Raw genomic sequence first — 22,290 nt, 5'->3', positions numbered from 1 at the left:
ACAAGGAGACACTATGATCCCTTGGCTGAATATAGAGGGAGATAATCTAAATTGAGTCAAATCCATAAAAAGATGGTATTAGAGTTTCATGGTGCAGCATCACTGCAGTCAGTAACTAATAAGGGAATTAATCCAACTGCTATGCCTCAGAGGCTTCCCCTGCATTATCCTGCTTTTCTAATCTATCACTTCCCCCTCTTACAAACAAATACTGTGCTCATTCACTCATGTTATTGTGGATACACATTCAGGTCCATAAGTAGTTGGACAGTGGCAATTTTTCTAATCGTGCCTATGTACACCACCACAATGGAGATTGAACAAAACAATCATAGTGTGCTTAGAGTGTGTGTTGATGTTTTTTACACGGGGATCAGCAAAATATCGCAGTTACCACTGAGGAATTATGTCCTATTTGTGCACAGAGTAAAACAAGGTCTACATATTGGGCCACCAATATGTAGATCTTGGTTTGATTCCTGTCATGCAAGGTTTATGCATGTCCTAGTCCATTCATTCATTTTCTATTACACAAATAATTCAATTCAATTCAGTTTTATTTATATAGCGCCAAATCACAACAAACAGCTGCCACAAGGCGCTTTATATTGTAAGGCAAAGCCATACAATAATTACGGAAAAACCCCAACGGTCAAAACGACCCCCTGTGAGCAAGCACTTGGCGACAGTGGGAAGGAAAAACTCCCTTTTAACAGGAAGAAACCTCCAGCAGAACCAGGCTCAGGGAGGGGCAGTCTTCTGCTGGGACTGGTTGGGGCTGAGGGAGAGAACCAGGAAAAAGACATGCTGTGGAGGGGAGCAGAGATCAATCACTAATGATTAAATGCAGAGTGGTGCATACAGAGCAAAAAGAGAAAGAAACACTCAGTGCATCATGGAAACCCCCCAGCAGTCTAAGTCTATAGCAGCATAACTAAGGGATGGTTCAGGGTCACCTGATCCAGCCCTAACTATAAGCTTTAGCAAAAAGGAAAGTGATGTATGAATGAGTTCAATATTCCATGAGGTGAAAGATGGAATGTTCCATTCAATGAGGCGAAGCTTCCAGCTTCCATTGAATTAAATATTTGTTCCATTGAAAGAATGTATAAGCATTCATTATTTGTTTTATATTACGGCTAAAATAGAACCTTGTCATTTGATATTTTATTAATTTCTAAACAACAGAAAAGGGACTTACATTTGGTGTTCCACTGGTGTTTTGATGTCAGCAGTCCAACATGAACTTTAAATTGGCGTCCATAATTGTTCGCAGTCAACTTAGAAAAACAGATGTATTCTGTGATGCTGTGCACTGACTTCCTGTACTTCCAAAAAAAAAAGACTTTTTTGTCATTCCTCAGTCACGCGAAAACTCACATCACTCAAACTGATCAAGCTTTTCATACTAACAGCTCTTCATGTCTCCAGATTACGCTTATAGTGTAGTGGATTGGGTTTGTGTGTGTGTGTGTGTGTGTGTGTGTGTGCGTGTGCGTGTGTTAGAAGAATTAGCAGCGTCAATTAGTTCCTTCAAATCATAGTCCACCACCAAAACAACCTCCACCATGTTTAGCTAAACACCGCCCCTAGTAGTGTGAGTGCGCGGTGGTCAGGGCATGCAATAGCACATTTCATATAGCACCAAAATTACACGCTAAAAAAAAAAGAACTATTGCACGGTCAATGACACACAACGGCAAATGGTACGAATAATCCATGTCACGTGACATACAACCCACCAATCAAATGACAAGGATCCACTCAGCTGTTATATAAACCTGCTTACTCTACTCAGTGGCCATGGAGGGGCTGGAGACTATCCCGGCAGTCATAGGGTGTAAGGCTGAGTACCCCTTGAGTACCCCTTGAACAGGATGCCAGTCTATCGCAGGGCCACATATAGAGACACAAACTCATTCAACACTTGCTCATGCACTTACACTTTGTATCCGCTTACGGTAAATGTGCTTGCACTGTATCCGAGGGCTCTTGTTACCATCTTGAAGAAAGCCTTTGGATACAATGGCAGCGGTTTGGGGGTTTGCTGCGGTTTGGGAGTTTGCATTGCTTTCTCTCTCTCTCTCTCTCTCTCTCTCTCTCTCTCTCTCTCTCTCTCTCTCTCTCTCTCCCATTGCTACTGCCAGTGACACTGTGGATGGCTGGTTGCCGGTTGCTGATGTTGGACACCTGTGGCAGCTGTCACACCTGCACCTTAATCATCAGGCTGTTTTTCCCCCGGATTCACTTCCAAACTTTGCCAGATAATTCCGTCATTCTCACGGTACCTCTGGTCCTCCAAGTTTGTTCCATTTACTGTTGTATCGTTACCCCTTTTTGTCTCAGCATGCTTTCTAGTGGTTCACTCCAGATCCAGTAACCTGTTCATTTGCCTTTTCTAGAACATCCAGCTGCCACAGTTCCCCTCTGCCATTCCACCTAGCAATCACCACCATTCACCAGCACCTTCCTCCCGCGCCTCCCAGGAAGCTCAACCTAACTACAATAAACCATTTACAGTTTAACTACTGTCTCATTGCATTTTGGGTGCTAATCCTGTTGTTTTTGTATTATCTCCAGAACCAAACATGAATGTTTGGGGTGCAACTATAGACCCTGGATCTGGGGCCCATTGCACTCTGCTAACAAGAAATCCAAGAAAAATTAAAAGATGGCCAATTTAAAGTTTTTAATTCACCTACTTCACATTTCTTTGGGTGCCGGAGGAAGCTGGAGCACCCAGGGGAACCCACGCGAACTCCACACAGAAAGACCCAGCATTGAAGTGATCCCATAACTTTCTTGGCGTGAGGCAACAGTGCTAACCACTAAGCCACTGTGCCACCTGTCCTGGCCTATCCAACTGTAACTGAGCATTGGTCTTTACTGGGAATGTAACCTGTTTTGGACGGATCTCCTGTGCAGAAGAAATCGTCAACTTTGAACCACTTTAAGTAACAGATTCTGGGGCTTAACACAAGCAACAGCGGCTTTCAGGGCCTATAGAGGGCTTCCTTCCTTCCTTCTGTACAGATAGTCTCTCCATTAGTAGCTGGTCTTTTTAGCGCAAATCATCACTTTTACAGCCACTTTTCTTTAGAGAAGACAGGGGGTGGATGCTTGAACATTTCCAAGGCACTGAATATGTCTAGGACTTCGTTTACATCAATCATTAAGACAAATGAACAGTAGGTACTCAATGGCTGTCACTTAAATTAATTTACACTTGGTTATATTTAATCATTTCCTTCTCTCTCACTCCTATGAGTTCTTCTATTGGGAAAGCCAAACCAAATTCTTGGGGAATATTCACAAAATTCAAGACTGTATTGCTGCCTGGCGTGTTACTTCAGTGTTGAAGCTGATACTGAGGTAGAGCCATTGTTCTTTTTGGCAGATTCCTGCTTGCCCTCTCTGAAATGTTGCCTGCAAGATTTGGAATGGCGGATGCCATGAATCAGCTGGCAGGTGGACGAGATGGGATCATCTTGTAGAGTCTGTGCTGCAGGTGGGGAAATGTGTGAGTTGACACGAGCCACCGATCAGGAAGTTGATCATCTACACTCCAAGGAGGAGTGGAGGGGCTGCGAGGTACTGACTCCTGTCGGCATTGACAGAAGAAGCTGAGATTGTGGGATGAATTTTTGTTGTGTTACCTGTGAAAGTGACTCTTCTGCACTGAGATGTGTGTGTGTGCACGTGCGAGTATTTGGCATCTCTTGAGGATTACGAACGTATCTTTTGGGGAGGTTGCGAATGCCTCAAAGTTGGGGTGAAAATGAGGGTACCTCCTCAGTGACTGATCTGGCATCAGTAAAATCTCTTCATACTCTCAGTTGCAACCCACTGTACATGGACAATACCAGTGGTGGGCACAGATAACCAAAAAATTAACTTCAATAACAGACAATCAGATAACTGAAGTTATCTTTGATAAAATGATAAACCACCCAAAAATGTATCGGAAGTTACAGATAACCGATTGTCTCCAATATACTTGTAACTACTAACAAGCTGATTTTGAGTTTTAACACCACGATCGCTTATGGAAGCATCAAAAGCGACAACAGACCCAAAAAATGAGACAGCACTTCTGTCTTTCAGTGTCCTGCCCCCTGCTGGAAGCTCCAGTTTACTACATGGCTTCCAGCACAAATGCAGCTGAGAGGAGCCACGAAACTCAGCTCTCTACCTAATCACAGCACTGCCGTCAGGCAGAGGTCTTGGAAAATAAAGCAATGCTGACTTATGGTTTGGTGTAAATAAAATGAATACTGATAGAATAACTCCATTAATGTCAATTATGTCATTTGTGCAAAGTTAAGATATAACATATATCTTTTAATGTTGAATAATGCACTAATTCTGAAGCTTTGTAACAAACACAGACAGATGGCATTCTGGGTAAAATGTGCCTCTGCTAACACTGATTGGTTGACTGTAAACCAACACGTTAATGTGAGGTGTGTCGTGTGTTGGTGTTTACAGATAAATGTGCTTTTGTAAAATATGCCACTTTTTATTTGTTAAAAAAAGGCATTTTCAAAAAAAAAAAAGCCAAGTTGTAATTAGATAACTGTCTGATATAACCGGTGTCAAAATAAATAGAACACTGCCATGATCTACTGGTGCCAGTGCGAGTTTTGGCCCTTTTCCAGCTGATTTTTCATTCGTGTGAGAATTTTTTGGATCACAACGAGTTTCAGGTTAATCGTGTGTCCTGCATCGTTTAGTATACATGGAGTAATGAGCTGCGTTTAACATCTCACGACCACCTCCTGATCGCCAATGGTATGGTCGAATGAAAATCAAACCTGTTTGATATTCTGGTCAGCCGTCGTGAGGGTATCCCGCTGCTGAAGAGCTACAAGCATCCAACCTCTCGCACTCTGCATGTGCAAACACCGCAGACCTGTCTTGTAACATTTTTGTTGTTGTTGTTTTTAACTTTGATGTCTACCATCGAGAGTTTTTGTAAATTAAGTTTGGAAAAAAAAAAGCTTCTGTTTTGCTTCTGGAAACATGAGTCCGACGTGTGGTTTTTGTATGTACAATGTGTGTGAGAACGTAAATCAGGCGCTCTGAACTTTTACACTGTGCGGTTCTGTGGTACAGTTTAAGCTGGAACCAAGTACAGTGATTGAAAATATCAGCCCAGCTTCAGGGCCAATACTGCCATGAACACTAATGGCCAGTAGATGGCAGTACAGACCTTGAAAACTTGCCAAAACAAAAATCCAGATAATCTGTGTCTGCTACATTTAAGATGCGTGGAATTTAATAAACGCAAACACAATAACAATGTCTATTAACCCAGAGAATATATTCACGAGAGTTGTAGGCACAAGAGTTTAATGCTGTTGTCCGTGAAGCCTGAGCAGAGTGTCTCAAAATCCATTTCTCATGTCTTGAACATACCGAGATACCCATAATGCACCTGGACACAGCATGTCCCCACTAAAACCTTAAAAATTTGCGCATTACTTTAAAAATAAAACATATATCTGATATTTTCACTTTATAAAACTTCAGACTTGACGTTAATTTAAATAACTTGCCCGAAATTAGTTTTGTTAAAAGTTGAACTATAAGTTAAAAATGTATGCCTCTGGATGACTATGGTGATATTGCCCACATATTAATATGGGGTTAAAAGAAATTAGGTTTTTTGTGGCTATTTCTCCTTTGCCTGCAGAGAATAGAGCGGTTTCTTCTCGAAGCATCTCTCATCTGATTGCAAAGGATAGAACTCCACATCTGCTACAAAACATTTAATAGGTAGGTGCTCAACTGATTTAAAATTTTTTTAAGTGTTTGTAGCTGTTCAGTTTTGTTTACCACGTTCTAAACGGTCTAAAAATTATTGGACAAAAATTTATCGGAAGATAATTAGTCCGATAATGGTTTTCAAAGTTATCTGAAAAGATAATAGAAGATAATGAAAACATTATCTTCAATAATTATTGGTTATTGGATTATCAGAACTGTGGCCACCACTGGACACTACTTAGTCTTCACTTCCTGGTTATTGTGAACTCTATACTCTATATGTATATGGCTGCTTAGCTGCAACATTTCTTTCACTACATGTTCTGGATATTCTATTATTTTGCTTTATTATCCTTTTATTTATTAATATGGCCACAGCAGATGGTCCCCCTACTGATCCTTGTCTGCTTGAGGTGTCTTCCTATAATGGAAAAAAAAACACTAAAGGAAGCTTTTCTTTACCACTGTTGTCACTGTGCTTGTCCATTTGGTGGGTAGGGATATACAGCATCTTGCAACGCGTGTTGTAATTTGATGCTGAATGATTAAACTGATTTGAAATATGGTAAATCTGTATACATTTCTGAAAAACTGGTTGGCTGTGAATTAAGTAGACTAGTGATGGAAGCCACCAAAGAGGCTTCTATGGTCGTGATTTGAGAAACTGGAAGAAATTGTGCGACTTTAGTCTGTTGCAACAGCAATCACCGCTTCATTGCAGAGTGAGTGAAAGATTTTAATCAAAGAAGACAGACCAAATCTGAGGGAGTCTCCCATGTGCCTTCTGATAATCTGTAGCTGAAACTTCACATCTTTATTTAGAGAAAACCCTTACTTGTTCCACTCCACCATAGAGCTGTATAGCTGGAGATGCAACAGACAAAAGATGCACTTTGCAGTTCCTACACTCAGTTTCAACAGAAGACAATAACTTTCAGAGTGATCTGGGTATCTTTGTAGCTTCCCTCACTCACCTCATTCTTGCATGGCCACTTTGTTTTTCAGAACTGCCTTTACAGGCAGATTTTCCATACAGTACTGTACTGTTGGACCTTGTATACAAAAAAGGCTCTACTTTATGAAATGGTAAATGTGATATTTTTCATCAACTCCTTGAATTGCAGATAAAGTCTACACTGCAAGAACATCATGAGTGTTTCTTTTCAGCTAAAATGTGATGGTTTACAGAGGCAAAACTGCAAAAGATTCTGTCACTGTCCCACTACTTATGGACCTGCTATAGCAGAATGAACGCAAAAGCATTAGAGCAGCACCGGTTTAGGTGTCAACACTTGTAAGTCTGAAACTAGTATATCTAAAAATTACAGCTCACATTGTCTTGGCACTGTTGTCATGTTGAAAGAGAGTCATATTTCGCTCTGAGTAATTGCCAGGCCCTCATAACCGTTAAAGGAATGGCATAATGGTTTGGGAAGAGGCCAGAAGCCTCAATCCACAGCGTTATATAACAGCATTGAAAACATTTACTGGGTTCAATGGCATCTTTTATTATATTCTCAGAAAATAAAAAGAGCCTGCTTAGGCATCCGCTAAAGGCAGCAGCAAGGGAATTTAAAGTGCTCCTTAGACACACAAGAATGCAGTAACAATATAATACTGGCAGAGGTGCTGAGCTGCAATTGATGACTGTCAATCCAATTTAAAGAAGCTCCCAGGGACTAATGTGAGGATAATGGTAATATACAGAGGAAGAATAAGGTGAATTGATATGCAATGGCAAATAAGTGCAACACAGTCTCTAGCTCAGAATTCTTTGCTGTTTTTCATCAGTTAATATCCTTGAACTCATACGGAGAGACGAGCTCTGCGAGTACTGATTGAAGGCAAGAGCGAGTATCAGCAGCGCTTCATTGCAACCTGTGTTGGTTTTCGCGAAGCCTTTGATTAACTTCACGGCTGGTTTCTACGACATCCTGAGGATTTGAAGTTGCTGGACATCGTTGGACATTCCAACTGAATACTGGCATTCATCAGGAATGTCTACTGGTTCCTACGCGGTTCAGTGTTTGCAAGGCTTGATGTTGGGTTGTGTTGTCAAAATCAGTGGCTTGGGCACTTTTGTTGGCAAGGACAAGGGGTTTTGTCTCACCTTCGCAGATGATGCTGTAATGTTTGCAGAATCAACAAATACTCTGATTGCAGCACTTGAGAAGCTGAGTGAAGAATTGTAGTGTCTGGGTTTGAATGTGACTTCCAAAGATATGAACATTATGTGAATTGATAACTGTAATTTGACCATAGGTGAGTGTGTGTGGTTGTGTTTGTCTGTCTATATGTGTCCCTGCAACAGACCGGCATCCTGTACAGGGTGTACTTGTGCCCTATGCCTGCTGGGATAGGCTCCAGCAACCCCCCATCCCACCCCCACCCTGTGACCCTTAATTGGAGTAACTGGGTGTAGACAATGAATGAATAATAGCTTCAACTTGAAAAAAGTTTGCAGCCCACTCAATGGCAGTACAAGGCCTACTAATGGGTCATGGCCAGTGGTTTGCAGAGCTAACCAAAAAGTTATATTCGATAACCATTAATCCGCAAACTGAAAAGTTAACTTTTATAATTCTAAACTGATAAATGGCTAAAAATTTAGCAGACATTACAGCTAGCAGCTGTTAATGGAACTAACTAACCCGTATTGTGTTCATAAACACAACATCAGTTCCTGTTCAAAAACAGGAAGGAACATGTATGATTTTAAGGTTTACAAATGTTTTTGACCATTAAAATTTACTCACTTTACCACAGCAAAACAAAATATTAGCAGACTGAAAGTCAGCAGAACTACATTTATCGGAGGCTAATTGGTCCGCTGATGGTTTTCAAAGTTAGCTGAAAAGCTAATCCACAAACAAAAAAGTTAGCTTCACTAATTAGCGGCTAGCAGATTAGTGGACCTGTGCCCATCATTAGCCATGGTGCAGTGGTTGAGAAACAGCTAAGGTGCAGACTAGATTTCTTTGTCACCATGTCTCTTTAGTGGATCCTTGGGTACCACTGCAAAGACTTTGCGTCAAACATGTGGCTACTGAGGAAGACTCAGAAGATGAGCATTACTTGTATTGTGAGGAAGCATCAGCTATGTTTCTGTGAAGGCTCTCAGTTGTCCAGGTGGTTCCCATAGTAGAGAAGCTTGAATCTTCGACTGGACTGGGTTGCTTGATGCAAGGACATTTCGCTTCTAATCGTAGAAGCTTCCTCAGCTAAATTTATTGCTCTGGTAGTCTGACTTCTGTCTTGACTCTTGTAGAGAAGAATAACAGAAGCCATCAAAAGCTGGAGTTTTAGTTCTGCACCTCAGAGAGGGCGCCGGTGGACCTCAGTCTGCAGTTCATCTCCACCTTAAAGACACTAACCACACATTTGAGGACAAGGAAGTTAAAATCTTAGCCAGAGAAAAGAAATGGCTTGAGAGGGGAGTGAAGGAAGCATTGTATTGTATGTGAACCAGTTGAAACCCAGCCTTAACTGGGGAGGGGGTCTGAGACACGCTTTGTCCCCTGTTTACAATGTGGTACTCAGATCAAAGCAGTTTCAGTCTTTTGTTCATGGTAATGAGTCATTCACATCGTCAGGAGACTCATCAGGAGACTCATCAGGAGACTCGTCAGGAGAGTTGTCAGTCCCAGTGTTAGGAGAGACAGCTGCCCTGTCATTAGGAGGGTGCTAACTAGAGTACAGTAGGTGCTAATTAGAGCAATTGTTAGTCACTAGCCAATAGGAGTCTTCCTCTCAGTAGAGGGGTCTGGTTAGGTTTAAAACTCCAGCTTTTGCTGGTTTATGTTATTATTCTCTATAAGAGTCAAGACAGAAGTCAGACTACCAGAGCAAGAAATTTAGCTGAGGAAGCTTCTGCGATTAGAAACGAAACATCCTCGCGTCAAGCAACTCAGTCCGGTCGAAAATTCAAGCTTCTCTACTACACCAGCTATGATGTCTTGGCTGTATGGGGCATTTCTTTGGTCATGATCCAGCATGTAGGTGCCGTAGTGTTGAGGAACCCTGACGGCTGGAGGACGCAAAGGGACTACCCACTTTTCACCTGGCTGTGATACTTAGATAGTTGCATTCGAGAGGTTGTCTGCTGCTGTAGTTGCAATCCAGAACCTGCGGCGGTGTTGCGGTTTGTTGGATGTGGAGGCGTGTGGCACCAACACATCTGCTCAAACCTGAATTGCCATGGAGCGACAACATGGAGTTTTTCTGCTTTTTGATTCAACAAAAATTACACCTGTTTTCCTTCACAGCAACATACTTTGGAATTTGAAGGACAATGTGTTGTCACCCTTTCCTGGAAGCGAAGGTTTGTATGGAGCGAGGGATGTCACACATACGAGGCTGGAGGGCCTAGCAGCATTTTGGCCCGGCGTTCGCCTCTCGGGATGATCCATAATTCATGTGGGAGTCATGCACTTGTCACATTGGCTCTGTACAGGGAGTTTCACAAGCAGAAATGGTGCGGGTGAATGACAAACAAAATTATAATGCCTCTTCCACCTGCCATGCACATTTCAGTGCCTCTGCTTGTCTGAATAGTAATGCCGAGCTGCAGGTGAAAGCAGCGTTGACCTCGATGTGTCCGCGCATGTTTGACATATGATTGTTGAGGACTCACTCACTCAAATGCACATTTATGTGTGCATACAAGAAATGACAGGATGAAATATTAAAATTTTTACGGGAAGTGGCACCGTTGACTTATCAGGTCACATTTTTAATACAGCTACTGTCAGAATTATAGAGACCCATGCATTTTAAACTATAGAGTTTAAAATGTGAATGAACCAATTTGTATAATCACAACAGTTAAAATGTCCAAAGTTACTGAACAACAGCAAAACAAAATGATTTTGTACACTGAAGTGACAATATACATAAAATGTACAGATGGCAGTTAATGGTGCACTTTGGTGAATTTATCATAATTCATCACTTTTACAGCCAGTTTTCTTGAGACACGTCAGGGGATGGATACATGAACATTTCCAAGTCACCAAATGCATATTTGTTATTTACTTTAAGAAATAGAAACAATGTTCTACTCAAAATGTCAGATACAGTTTGCCACAAAGAACATGGAAGACTCAAGCCTACATTTGATCAGTTTTCTTATATTAAAGCCCTTCTCCATTTTGTTCTACTATTAAGTTGTGACTGGTGATGCAACAGATAAAAGCTGTACTGTGCACAGTTTCTCCAATTACAGCCACAGAAGCCTATAACTGTTGGTAAGTGTTGTTAAGTGTGTCTTGATGACTTCCCTCACATATTATTCTTACATAGTCACCCAGATTTTGAGGACTGCCAACTATAGACAGATGTACTATTCAGTGTCATACTGTTTGTACTTCTAAATTGCTGATGTAAATGAAGTCCAAGGTGTATTTATTGACTTGCAAATCTTCTTGTATCCATCCATCAAATGAAAACTGAATGTAAAAGTGATGTTTTAGTGGTGTTATACTGATTGGTGTTATACTGGTGTTATATTTATATATTTATATTGTGTATTTATTGCAAATTGTTTTCCTTTTTTCTTTCACTTTTGATACTCTGTGTGCTTCTTACCCTGTATGCTGCTATACAATGCTGCTGGAACCTCAATTTCCCTGAGGGAGTCTTCCCAAGGGATCAATAAAGTTCTGTCTAATCTAATTTAATCTAATTCTGGGGTTGACCATCATCAATATATCAAATGTGGTACAAATTGTCCAAAAGACATGGGAGGAGGATGGCAATAAAGAGATAGACAGACAAAAGATGCTCATATTACTGGATGATTAACAATTCTGTCTCTCCCTTTGACAGTATGAGACTGTAGCCGAGTCCAACAAAGGACGTGTCCACAGATCTTGTCATAACAATCAAAGGTATAGATGTCCTTCACAGACATCATAGGTAGGTTAAGATACGAGTGCAAGTAAGGGTTAAAATAAGGGCTATACATCAGGAATAACGTCCCAGTAAAATGCGTTCATAAAGGTGACTGCTGGCGCTTTGCATGCTTGACCCATTTAAATTGATGAAACTATTTACATCCATCCATCCATCCATTTTCTTCCACTTTATCCGGAGTCGGGTTGTGGGGGCAGCAGCTCAAGCAAAGCTACCCAGACCTCCCGATCCACACACACCTCCCCCAGCTCCTCCAGGGGAACCCCAAGGCGTTCCCAAGCCAGCCGAGAAATGTAGTCCCTCCAGCATGTCCTGGGTCTTCCCCGGGGCCTCCTCCCAATGGGACGTGCCTGGAACACTTCTCCAGCGAGGCATCCAGGGGGCATCCGGAAAAGATGCCTGAGCCACCTCAACTGACTCCTTTCGACGTGGAGGAGCAGCGGCTCGACTCCGAGCTCCTCCCGAGTGACCGAGCTCCTCACCCTATCTCTAAGGGAGCACCCAGCCATCCTGCGGAGGAAACTCATCTCGGCCGCTTGTACTTGCGATCTCGTTCTTTCGGTCATGAGCCAAATCTCATGACCATAGGTGAGGATCGGAACGTAGCTCGATCGGTAAATCGAGAGCTTTGCCCCCCTACTCAGCTCTCTCTTCACCACGACGGTCCAATACAGCGACCGCATCACTGCAGATGCTGCACCGATCCGTCAATCGATCTCACTCTCCATCCGTCCCTCACTCGTGAACAAGACCCCAAGATACTTAAACTCCTGCACTTGAGGCAAGGACACTCCACCGACCTGAAGAGGGTAAAGCACCTTTTTCCGGTCGAGAACGATGGCCTCGGATTTGGAGGTGCTGATTTTTATCCCGGACGCTTCACACTCGGCTGCAAACCACCCCAGTGCACGCTGAAAGTCCTGATTTGACGAAGCCAACAGAACCACATCGTCCTCAAACAGCAGAGACGAGATTCTGTGGTTCCCAAACCAGACCCCCTCTACACCCTGGCTGCACCTAGAAATTCTGTCCATAAAAATAATGAACAGAACCGGTGACAAAGGGCAGCCCTGGTGGAGGCCAATGTGCACTGGAAACAGGTTTGACTTACTACTGGCAGTGCGAACCAAGCTCCTGCTGCGGTCGTACAGGGACCGGATAGCCCTTCGCAAAGGACCCCGGACCCCGTACTCCCGTAGCACCCCCCACAGGGTGCCCCGAGGGACACGGTCAAATGCCTTCTCCAGATCCACAAAACACATGTGGACTGGTTGGGTGATCTCCCATGAACCCTTGAGCACCCGATGGAGCGTGTAGAGCTGGTCCAGTGTGCCGCGACCAGGACGAGAACCACACTGCTCCTCCTGAATCCGAGGTTCAACCATCGGTCAAATTCTCCTCTCCAGTACTATGGAATAGACCTTACCAGGGAGGCTGAGGAGTGTGATCCATTGTTCTCCTGGGGGAATTCAATGCCCACGTGGGCGGCGACAGTAAGACCTGGAGGGGGGTGATCAGGAAGCACAGCCTCCCCGATCTGAACCCGAGTGGTGTTCAGTTGTTGGACTTCTGTGCTAGTCACAGTTTGTCCATCACGAACACCATGTTCGAGCACAAGGGTGTCCATAAGTGCACGGGGCACCAGGACACCCTGAGCCGGAGGTTGATGATCGACTTTGTAGTCGTATCATTTGACCTTCGGCCACGTGTCTCGGACACTCGAGTGAAGAGAGGGGCAGAGCTGTCGACCGATCACCACCTGGTGGTGAGTTGGATCCGCTGGGAGGGGAGGAAGCCGGTCAGACCTGGCAGGCCCAAACGTATCGTGAGGGTCTGCTGGGAACGACTGGCGGAACCCTCTGTCAGCGAGGTCTTCAACTTCCACCTCCGGGAGAGCTTCTCCCAGATCCCGGGGGAGGTTGGAGACATGGAGTCCGAGTGGACCATGTTCTCCACCTCCATTGTCGATGCGGCCGCTCATAGCTGTGGTTACAAGGTCTCTGGTGCCTGTCGCGGCACCAGTGGTGGACGCCGGAAGTAAGGGATGCCGTCAAGCTGAAGAAGGAGTCCTACTTATCTTTGTTGGTAGGTGGGACCCCGGAGGCAGCTGACAGGTACCAGCAGGCCAAGCGTGCCACAGCCCGTGCGTGGTCTGGGAGGAGTTCGGGGAGGCCATGGAGGAGGACTGTCGGTCAGCCTCGAAGAGATTCTGGCAAACCGTCCGACGCCTCAGGAGGCAGAAGCAGCTCTCCACCCGCACTGTTTACGGTGCGGGTGGGGAGCTGTTGACCCTGACTGGGGATGTTGTCGGGCGGTGGAAGGAATACTTCGAGGATCTCCTCAATCCCATCGTCACGTCTTCCGAAGAGGAAGCAGAGACTGGGGACTCAGAGGCGGACTCATCCATTACCCAGGCCGAAGTCACCGAGGTGGTTAGAAAGCTCCTCGGTGGCAAGGCTCCTGGGGTGGATGAAATCCGTTCTGAGTACCTTAAGTCTCTGGATGTTGTGGGACTGTCTTGGCTGACACGCCTCTGCAACACTGCGTGGCGATCGAGGACAGTGCCTCTGGATTGGCAGACCGGGGTGGTGGTCCCTCTGTTTAAGAAGGGGGACCGGAGGGTGTGTTCCATTTACATTTGACCCAAAATTGTTAAATTGTGTAATCACTGAATTGCTAAATTATTTTAACAAATTTAATTGCCTTATTTCCACATCTATTCAAATCACCTTTCCTTTTATGAAGCCCATGAATAGCAATAGTAGAATGACAATTTCCCAACAGAGACCAATAATATTTCTTTTAATTACCTTTCCAGATGACATCTCCAGCTGGATTTGCTATGTGATACTGAAAATACATGCAAATGAACCAATTTTATACAATCAGACTATTTAATAAAATGTCCAAAACTGTTGAACAGCAAAACACAAATGTCTACATACGAGTATAATAAAGAAAATACAGTGTCTCCTACAGAGGTGTCATGGGTGTCTTGGTGGCTTCCCTCACTAGACCTTCTTGCAAGGTCTACTCCAGATTGTCACCATTTACTCAGGAAAAGTGTCTTTCAGGTTAAAAATCTGTTTTCCAACCACGACCTATCCAAGACAGGCATGAGCATAACTAAGAGGTTTGCAGAAATATAGGTCATGTCAGGTGTGGGAGCATGTGATGGTGCTACAGCAGGGGTGGGCAATGAGGGCCAAGACAGTGCAGGTTTTCCACGCAACCAATCACCTCAGCAGATGGATTTGCTGATGCATTTCTCCCCTGAAAAGAAACACCTGACGATCAATGAAATCACCTGCTGAGGTGACTGGTAGAAAGGGAAACCTGCAGTGTCTTGGTCCTTCATGGCACATGATTGCCAACCCCTGTGCTAATGTCGCCACTCAGGCAACTACTTGGGCAAACAACCAGTCCATCCCTACCTCTCACAAACAACCATTTATCTACAGAGTCCCCTAGGACTTCTCTAAAGACGTAGTACCAATGTCATCATCTTAGGTGACAAGGACCACTAAAGCACTGGACCTTCATTCTCCTGCAAAGGTATCAGCATTGCAAAAGGCCCCCGTCCAGCAACCTTATGACTCCATCAGTTCTTCTCAGGTGCTCCTTGATCTTAAACAGTGATGGCCCAGAGATGTCACTGCTGAGATAGGGTCAACATACATGTCAACCCCTTTGAGGGTCCACCTGTATAACCAAGTGAGAAAATCCATAAAATCAGCACAAAATCCTTATAACCTACAAACTGCACCAAAATCAGTTTTATTACAGTACACACAACCGCATAGTGGTATCACGTAACTGGGTTTTTGTCCACGTATTATGAGTTGCCACAATGATATTAAAGTCAGGGTCATTAGTATTTCCTCCACAGTTGAATTTCAAACAATAGAGATCTAGTATTCATGCATCAAGCTCAATTTTATAGAACTGAATGTGTCAAATTTAGTAATTTTTTACAGAAACAAGAACTGTGTGTCACTAGTGGAAATACATTAATAAAATCATGAAAAATAAATGGAATATAATGAACAAAATAAAACATACCTCAGAACTTCATCAAGTGTATCGAAAATTTCCTCGCCAGTGCCAGTGTTGCAGACGGGCATGTCAATGATCCTCGACTTCGCCCCTGTGTTTATTAGGGATGGGCATCGATAAGATTTTATCAATACCATTATCGATTCCGCTTATCGATCTGATTCCTCATCTATACCTCTTGAGATTTTTATTTTTATTTTTTTATGTGTACTAGGCTGAGTTTGTGGAAGTCGAGAGGAGCTGGCGTTCCCGCTCCTCACTACTCCATTAATTAGTGTGACATTGGATTCTGCACGAACTCTGAGTTGAGAAACAGGAGGTGGAGGTGTTTTCTCCCCTTTATCAGAAAAACTCAGCTGACTGTTTACTGGGTGTGTGCTCACACACCCAGTCTTAACTGTTTCTGCTTCCTGCCAGCAGTACCCGATCTGACAGCTGGAGACAGTGGCCACCTGGTGACTCGGGACTTGGCGGCTCCGGTGTGTTCCAGATCCGTTGGCGGTGGAAATCGTGTGGGTCCCGACTCCTATGTGGACAGGGGTCTCCTATCCTCGAGCCTGCCCACATGACACCAACTGTATAATTGACCGTAGTATTGAATTGTATCTGTATCCGTTGTGCACATTTCACAACATTAAAAGTATTACTTTTTATTTCCATTGACCGTTCATTTACGCCCCCTGTTGTGGGTCTGTGTCATTACACTTTTCACAGCAGGATTTCTCGGTCAGCGTCATGGATCCCGAGGGACGTCAACCATCGTTTGAACAGCCAATGGAAGAGCGAGGTGCACAGGCGCCAGTAGGAGGCGTGTTAGGTGAGCTGCAGCACATCATAACTGCTTTCACTGCTCGGTTGGACTTGGTAACCGAGCAGAACGTGATTCTCAATCGGAGGATGGAGGCTCTCACCGCCCAGGTGGAAGCGCGCGCACAGGGCGCCGCTGCAGCACCTCCTCCTGCTGACCGAATGCCAGACACAGACATTCCAGTGGTCGTTCAACGAACCCCCCTCCTTCCCCTGAAGCATATACATAAGCCCTCTGGAGCCGTACGGAGGTTGTGTCGAGACGTGCGCAGACTTCTTAATGCAGTGTTCGCTCGTCTTTTCACAGCGTCCCGTCATGTACGCGTCAGACGCTAGCCGGGTGGCTTACGTTATAAATCTGCTTCGAGGAGAGGCACGCGCCTGGGCTACGGCGCTCTGGGAGCAGAATTCACGGCTCCTAACGACATATACTGGGTTTGTGACGGAGTTCAGACAGGTGTTTGACCACCCTCATAGAGGCGAGACCGCTTCAAGCGTGCTGCTGTCGATAAGACAGGGGTGCCGGAGCGCAGCTAAGTATGCAGTTGACTTCCGCATCGCAGCAGCGCGAGCCGGCTGGAATGCTGTTGCGCTCCGCGCCGCCTTCGTAAACGGACTATCTCTGGTCCTTAAGGAGCACCTGGTGGCAAAGGACGAGCCGTGGGATTTAGACGGGCTTATCGACCTGGTAATACGGTTAGACAACCGATGAACAGAACACCGACGGGAGCGAGGCGAAGGGTGTGGTCAGGCACAAGCCGTCCCTCTTCCTCCCGGGTCCGAAAGGGAGCCGTCTTCCCCACGCTCCACAGCCAGGGTACTCCACGTGATGACAGCTCCCCCTGCTGCCGTTGTTAGGGAAACGAGCAGGACCAAAATGAGATCAGATCAGAGACAAAGGAGGCTGGTCCATGGGGAGTGTTTTTTCTGCAGCTCAACCGAGCACACGCAGAAAAACTGCCCCAAACGGTCAAAACAGCAGCACTCGTCCTTAGAGACTGGGCTAAGGGTGGGTCATAATACTCATGCGGGGAAACCCCGACGATTTGCGCGCATCCCAGTTACGATCCTGAGTGGGGATCTAACCCTTCACGCCCCAGCACTGGTGGACACGGGTCGGAGGGGAATCTGCTGGATAGCAGATGGGCAAAGGAGGTTGGGCTCCCTCTAGTGGCCTTACCGTCACCATTGTTGGTACGGGCACTAGATGGCACCCTTCTTCCACTAATCACACATCAGACACAGCCAGTGACAATGGTTGTGTCTGGAAATCACAGGGAGGAGATTGTGTTTTATGTAACACCTTCTACCTCCCGAGTGATTTTGGGTTTTCCATGGGTGTTAAAACACAATCCCCGGATTGATTGGCTGTCTGGGGTTGTGACGCAGTGGAGCGAAACCTGCCACCGGGAGTGTTTAGGATCCTCGGTTCCACCCGGTGTGACAGCTAAGGAGGAGGTTTTAGTCCCCCCCAATCTGGCGGCGGTGCCAGCTGAGTACCATGACCTTGCTGACATCTTCAGCAAAGATCTGGTACTCACGCTGCCCCTGCACCGTCCGTACGATTGTGCCATTGATTGGTCTATTTGAAGAGTTTCAGTCAGGTTTTAGAATTCATCATAGTACAGAAACAGCATTAGTGAAGGTTACAAATGATCTTCTTATGGCTTCGGACAGTGGACTTATCTCTGTGCTTGTTCTGTTGGACCTCAGTGCTGCTTTTGATACTGTTGACCATAAAATTTTATTACAGAGATTAGAGCATGTCATAGGTATTAAAGGCATTGCGCTGCGGTGGTTTGAATCATATTTGTCTAATAGATTACAGTTTGTTCATGTAAATGGGGAATCTTCTTCACAGACTAAAGTTAATTATGGAGTTCCACAAGGTTCTGTGCTAGGACCAATTTTATTCACTTTATACATGCTTCCCTTGGGCAGTATTATTAGACGGTATTGCTTAAATTTTCATTGTTACGCAGATGATACCCAGCTTTATCTATCCATGAAGCCAGAGGATACACACCAATTAGCTAAACTGCAGGATTGTCTTACAGACATAAAGACATGGATGACCTCTAATTTCCTGCTTTTAAACTCAGATAAAACTGAAGTTATTGTACTTGGCCCCACAAATATTAGAAGCATGGTGTCTAACCAGATCGTTACTCTGGATGGCATTTCCCTGATCTCTAGTAATACTGTGAGAAATCTTGGAGTTATTTTTGATCAGGATATGTCATTCAAAGCGCATATTAAACAAATATGTAGGACTGCCTTTTTGCATTTACGCAATATCTCTAAAATCAGAAAGGTCTTGTCTCAGAGTGATGCTGAAAAATTAATTCATGCATTTATTTCCTCTAGGCTGGACTATTGTAATTCATTATTATCAGGTTGTCCTAAAAGTTCCCTAAAAAGCCTTCAGTTGGTTCAGAATCCTGCAGCTAGAGTACTGACGGGGACTAGCAGGAGAGAGCATATCTCACCCGTGTTGGCCTCCCTTCATTGGCTTCCTGTTAATGCTAGAATAGAATTTAAAATTCTTCTTCTTACTTATAAGGTTTTGAATAATCAGGTCCCATCTTATCTTAGGGACCTCGTAGTACCATATTACCCCATTAGAGCGCTTCGCTCTCAGACTGCGGGCTTACTTGTAGTTCCTAGGGTTTGTAAGAGTAGAATGGGAGGCAGAGCCTTCAGCTTTCAGGCTCCTCTCCTGTGGAACCAGCTCCCAATTCAGATCAGGGAGACAGATACCCTCTCTACTTTTAAGATTAGGCTTAAAACTTTCCTTTTCGCTAAGGCTTATAGTTAGGGCTGGATCGGGTGACCCTGGACCATCCCTTGGTTATGTTGCTTTAGATGTAGACTGTGGGGGGGTTCCCATGATGCACTGTTTCTTTCTCTTTTTGCTCCGTATGCATCACTCTGCATTTAATCATTAGTGATCGATCTCTTTTTCCTGGTTCTTTCCCTCAGCCCCAACCAGTCTCAGCAGAAGACTGCCCCTCCCTGAGCCTGGTTCTGCTGGAGGTTTCTTCCTGTTAAAAGGGAGTTTTTCCTTCCCACTGTGGCCAAGTGCTTGCTCATAGGGGGTCGTTTTGACCGTTGGGGTTTTTCATAATTATTGTATGGCCTTGCCTTGCAATGTGGAGCGCCTTGGGGCAACTGTTTGTTGTGATTTGGCGCTATATAAGAAAAAAGTTGATTGATTGATTGATTGATTTGATACCGGGCGCTGAGTACCCGTCCAGCAGGCTGTACAACCTCTCACGTCCGGAACGCGAATCAATGGAGACCTACATCCGGGACTCGTTAGCTGCCGGGTTGATCCGGAACTCCACCTCCCCGATGGGTGCTGGTTTCTTTTTTGTGGGCAAGAAGGACGGCGGACTCCGTCCATGCATTGATTACAGAGGGTTGAACGAGATCACGGTTCGCAACCGATACCCGTTACCTCTGTTGGATTCAGTGTTCACGCCCTTGCATGGAGCCCAAATTTTCACTAAACTGGATCTTAGGAATGCTTATCACCTGGTTTGGATCCGGGAGGGAGACGAGTGGAAGACGGCATTTAACACCCCGTTAGGTCACTTTGAGTACCCGGTCATGCCATTCGGCCTCACCAATGCGCCCGCGACGTTCCAAGCGTTGGTTAATGACGTCTTGCGGGACTTCCTGCATCGGTTTGTCTTCGTATATCTGGACGATATACTCATCTTTTCTCCGGATCCTGAGACCCATGTCAAGCATGTACGTCAGGTCCTGCAGCGGTTGTTGGAGAACCGGCTGTTTGTGAAGGGCGAGAAGTGCGAGTTCCACCGCTCTTCTTTGTCCTTCCTGGGGTTCATAATCTCCTCCAACTCTGTCGCCCCTGATCCGGCCAAGGTTGTGGCGGTGAGAGATTGGCCCCAACCAACAAGCCGTAGGAAACTGCAACAGTTCCTCGGCTTTGCAAATTTCTACAGGAGGTTCATTAAGGACTACAGTCAGGTAGTTAGCCCCCTGACAGCCCTGACCTCCTCCAAAGTCCCCTTCACCTGGTCGGATCGGTGCGAAGCCGCGTTTAAGGAGTTGAAACGTCGGTTCTCGACTGCACCAGTTCTCGTGCAGCCTGACCCTGATCGCCAGTTTATTGTCGAAGTGGATGCCTCTGACTCAGGGATAGGAGCCGTGCTGTCCCAGAGTGGGGAGTCCGATAAGGTACTCCATCCTTGTGCCTACTATTCCCGCAGGTTGACCCCGGCTGAGAGGAACTATGACGTCGGCAATCGGGAACTTCTGGTGGTGAAAGAGGCTCTTGAGGAGTGGAGACACCTTCTGGAGGGAGCCACGGTTCCCTTCACTGTTTTCACGGACCATCGGAACCTGGAATACATCCGGACCGCCAAGCGTCTGAACCCCAGGCAAGCCCGTTGGTCATTGTTCTTTGGTCGGTTTAACTTCCAGATCACCTGGGACTAAAAACCAATGGTCCGATGCACTGTCCCGGGTGCATGAAGAGGAAGTCAAGCCAGAGCTGTCGGATCCACTGGACACCATCATCCCCAAGTCCACTGTCGTCGCAACCCTCACCTGGGACATGGAGAAGACCATCCGGGAGGCCCTGACATGACACCCGGACCCCGGAGATGGACCTAAGAACCGGCTGTACGTCCCACCAGAGGCCAGGGCTGCGGTCTTGGACTTCTGTCACAGTTCAAAGCTCTCCTGTCAGCCAGGGGTGCGTAGAACCGTGGCAGTGGTCCGGCAGCGCTTCTGGTGGGCGTCGATGGAGACCGACGCCCGGGAGTACGTCCAGGCCTGCACCACCTGTGCCAGGGGCAAGGCAGAACATAAGAAGGCCCAAGGACTCCTCCAGCCGCTGCCGCTGCCTCGTCGCCCCTGGTCCCACATAGGCCTGGACTTCGTCACGGGTCTCCCTGCGTCCCAGGGTATGACGACCATCCTGATGATAGTGGACCGGTTCTCCAAGGCGGCCCACTTCGTGGCCCTCCAAAGCTCCCAACGGCCCAGGCCTCTTCCCCTTTGAGGCGTGTTTGGGGTACCAGCCCCCATTGTTTCCAGCCGTGGGGGGAGAGGTCGAGGTCCCCTCGGTCCAGGCAGGCTGACAGCCCGGACGAGGGCTAAGGACTGTGCAGACCGCTGGTGTACCCCGGCCCCTGCATACCAGCCCGGGCAGGAGGTTTGGCTGTCAACTAGGGACATCCCTCTGCAGGTGGACTCCCCCAAACTGAAGGACAGATACATCGGACCTTTCCCTATCATCAAAGTCCTCAGTCCAGCCGCAGTGAAGCTGAGGCTGCCAGCTTCGCTGCGGATACATCCAGTCTTCCATGTGTCCCGGATAAAACGTGTCACTCCTCCAACCTCTGCACTCCCGGACCAGCGCCGCCTCCTGCCCGGATCATCGATGGAGAGCCTGCATGGACCGTCCGCAGGCTTCTGGACGTCCGTTGATGGGGCCAGGGGTTCCAATATCTGGTGGACTGGGAGGGGTATGGACCCGAGGAACGCTCCTGGGTGAAGCAGAGCTTCATTCTGGACCCGGCCCTCCTGGCCGACTTCTACACCCGACACCCCGACAAGCCTGGTCGGGCGCCAGGAGGCGCCCGTTGAGGGGTGGGTCCTGTTGTGTGGGCCGCCCGAAGAGGAGGTACTGGTGGCCAACACCAGAGGGCGCGCTGCCTGTAGACGGGCTTCAGGCACCAGAGGGCGCAGTTCGCCGCCAGGAGCTTCAGG

General features: G+C 46.2%; 1 long non-coding RNA gene across 1 annotated transcript; it reads left to right on the top strand.

The window, feature by feature from the left end:
* The first annotated feature begins 1,208 nt into the window (after positions 1-1,208).
* LOC117531607 lies at positions 1,209-21,834 on the top strand. Its single transcript, XR_004566659.1, has 3 exons — positions 1,209-1,352; positions 14,741-14,747; positions 21,822-21,834. It is a non-coding gene; the product is annotated as an uncharacterized LOC117531607 (long non-coding RNA).
* The last annotated feature ends 456 nt before the right edge of the window (positions 21,835-22,290 follow it).

Source organism: Thalassophryne amazonica, chromosome 18 (assembly GCF_902500255.1).
Source record: "Thalassophryne amazonica chromosome 18, fThaAma1.1, whole genome shotgun sequence".
NCBI lineage: Eukaryota > Metazoa > Chordata > Actinopteri > Batrachoidiformes > Batrachoididae > Thalassophryne > Thalassophryne amazonica.
Note: the sequence above shows the minus strand (reverse complement) of the source record. Positions and strands in the feature narration are given on the sequence as shown.